Genomic DNA, 2973 nt, shown 5'->3' with positions numbered 1-2973 from the left:
GACGTGGAGGACTATAATGTAACAAGAGCTCTTTCAAATACTGAGGTGCTAAACCATTCAGGGCTATATAAGTAATTTGCAAGATTTTAAAATCCATACGATGTTTAATAGGTAGCCAGTGCAGTGTTGACAGAACTGGGCTAATATGGTCATACTTCCTGGTTCTAGTAAGAACTCTAGCTGCTGCATTTTGGACCAGCTGGAGTTTGTTTATTAAGCGTGCAGAACAACCACCCAATAAAGCATTACAATAATCTAACCTTGAGGTCATAAACGCATGGATTAAGATTTCTGCATTTGACATTGAGAGAATAGGTCGTAATTTAGATATATTTTTGAGATGGAAAAATGCAGTTTTACAAATGCTAGAAACGTGGCTTTCTAACGAAAGATTGCTATCAAATAGCACACCTAGGTTCCTAACAGTGTGAGATAGATATAGTGCAGAGGCGTGTGTCAGATGAACAGCAGACAGAGTGTATATTAAAGAAATATGAAAGAGCAGAAGCTGATCTGACCTGGTGAGGAGATGTGATGATCTGTGATCGTGATGGTGCTGGATTGAAGCTTCGTGTCTGATGTGCTCAAATGAGGCAACGTGTTTGAAAATGAGCTCAGAGTTTGATCTGAAAGTAAATATAGACTGAGCTGCTATACTGACACAATAAATATAGTAACTGGAAATGTAATATTAAATGTCCAGCACCTGGATGGAGGGTGGATGTTGAGATCTGGACAGGCCTTGTTTTCTGTGGAGCTGAGAAACAAGGGAGAGCCTTCACACCGTTTATAAAGCCATCATCATCTATAGCAGTGTTTCTCAACCCTGGTCCTGGGTGCCCCCCAGCACGGCACATTTTGTGTGTCTCCCTAATCAAACACACCTGATTCAACTCATTAGCTCATTAAAAGAAACTCCAGGACCTGAAATGGGTGTCAGATAAGGGAAACATACAAAATGTGCAGTGTTGGGGGGTGCCCAGGACCAGGGTTGAGAAACACTGATATATAGCATGAATCATTGTGAATATAGTGGATGAAACAGACTGTTGCTCAGTACTGAATATCAGTCACCTTTAATCACATTCAGCTGGATTCGTTTATATTCTCCCCATCCAGCTCCACAGCTGTACAGTCCAGCATCTGCCATCCTCAGGTCTCTGATGGTCACCGTAAATTATCTCGTCTGATGATCGTCCCGCAGAGAGAATCTGCCTTCAGACACTGATGACTCTCCTCCATCAGATTGTAGTATACAATTATTATCTTTGTATCATCCCTTGTAGACGTATTTGTAGGAGTTTTCATATCCTTTAGCATAAGGACACTTAATAGTCACTTGTTCTCCCTCTGTTCCTCTCTCTGTAATATCCACACACTGTGAACTGCTCACTGCACACACACACACACACACACACACACACACACAAACACATACACATACACATACACATACACACACACACAAAAACACACACACTGCTTTACTCACATACATTTATAAAATAGTCATACCTTAGACTATGAACTCTTTTTATGTAGCGGTTAAAACAGAAATGAATGAATTACAGATCCTCCTGAACTCACCAATCAGTAGAAACACAGAGACTGTTGGTGAGAAGCTCATTCTCACGGTCACATCAGTCTGACAGATACACAAGTGACAGAGAGCAGCTCCACAAATGACTCGACTATAAAAACTGAAGCAAATGTTGACTTTGTGTTTAATTGCTGCTCGTCTCCTGTGGTGAGAATCAAACTCTACAGTCCACAAACCTCTGTGTGATGTTGAGGGGCATTATTTGTGATATCAGGAAATTAGCTGAACTGCAGTACTTCCACCAAGCAGATGCTTATTTCAGCAAACACAATCCTTTCTGCACGAAGATAAATACTGAGAAAGTAAGACTCTTTAATAACAAAGATACAGTAAGTTTTCTTCAGTGTTACTGAAGGATTTCAGCATCTGATCCCTCTCCACACTGAACTCTGATGGACAACATGTGAAATTATAATAGTGACCAAACTAAAGCAACATATTACACTTCCATACATCTTTATTGCATCACTGAGCATGAAGACAGAACGAGGTGCTGGCATTGTGACACAGAGTCTGAGTGAAGCTGCTGAGAGTGAATGTTGTTGTTAAGCGGTTGAGGTTTAGCTGGTTAGTGAGGTCTAGTTTAGATGCTGGTGGATGTCGTAACGACACCGTCTGGCTGCAAAGAGCATCTTTCTTCATTCACAGCATTTAAAAACATGCTCATTGACATTTATTGACGTTCATTAACATTAATATAGACACTGATTGTTTACACACAGAAAAACTGCATGAACTGAGTGTAATATTTTAGATCTCTTTTGCTCAACATTGGAGTGTTAATAGGCCTGCTGCTTTACACCCGTGAGAAAACCTATTAACTGCTGCTAAAAGAAAACTATTGAGACTGTAACACTTCTGTGTGGCCTTTTATTCTGAATGTAACAAGCTCATTTTCTTCAGTGTGATTAAACTCTGATGGACAACATGTGAAATGAGCCAAAGCAACATTTTATTACACTCCCATACATCTCTATTTCACTACTGAGGCTCCAAAAAAAAAAATGTAATTCAAATTCGTAATTTGCTTTTAAAGGGGTCATATGATGCGATTTCAATTTTTTCTTTCTCTTTGGAGTGTTACAAGCTCTTGGTGCATAAAGAAGATCTGTAAAGTTGCAAAGACTAAAGTCTCAAATCCAAAGAGATATTCTTTATAAAAGTTAAGAGTCAGCCACACCTACCTAAAATGGCTCGTTCTAACACACCCCAACATACCTACGTCGCTCTGTGGGAAGATTTGCATAACGTCGCCCAAATGTTCACGCAAAGAAAGAAGGCATAACTTTTATTCTCGCTGTAGTATTGTTGCCACCGCCATATCCTGAATACGCTGTGTGCTTCGTTGTGAAAGCGAAACTACTTTGTTTGGT

General features: G+C 39.9%; 1 protein-coding gene and 1 long non-coding RNA gene across 2 annotated transcripts in view; both read right to left on the bottom strand.

The window, feature by feature from the left end:
- Positions 1–2973, bottom strand: part of LOC107570910 (CMRF35-like molecule 9) — a 49666-nt gene that overhangs the window by 14369 nt on the left and 32324 nt on the right. The gene's annotated exons all lie outside the window — the stretch shown is intronic.
- Positions 525–1197, bottom strand: LOC107570912 (uncharacterized). Its single transcript, XR_001607106.1, has 3 exons — positions 1075–1197; positions 707–757; positions 525–626 (listed from the first exon to the last, which is right to left on the bottom strand). It is a non-coding gene; the product is annotated as an uncharacterized lncRNA (long non-coding RNA).

This window comes from Sinocyclocheilus grahami, unplaced genomic scaffold (assembly GCF_001515645.1).
Source record: "Sinocyclocheilus grahami isolate Dianchi unplaced genomic scaffold, SAMN03320097.WGS_v1.1 scaffold1520.1, whole genome shotgun sequence".
In the NCBI taxonomy this organism is placed as follows: Eukaryota; Metazoa; Chordata; class Actinopteri; order Cypriniformes; family Cyprinidae; genus Sinocyclocheilus; species Sinocyclocheilus grahami.
Note: the sequence above shows the minus strand (reverse complement) of the source record. Positions and strands in the feature narration are given on the sequence as shown.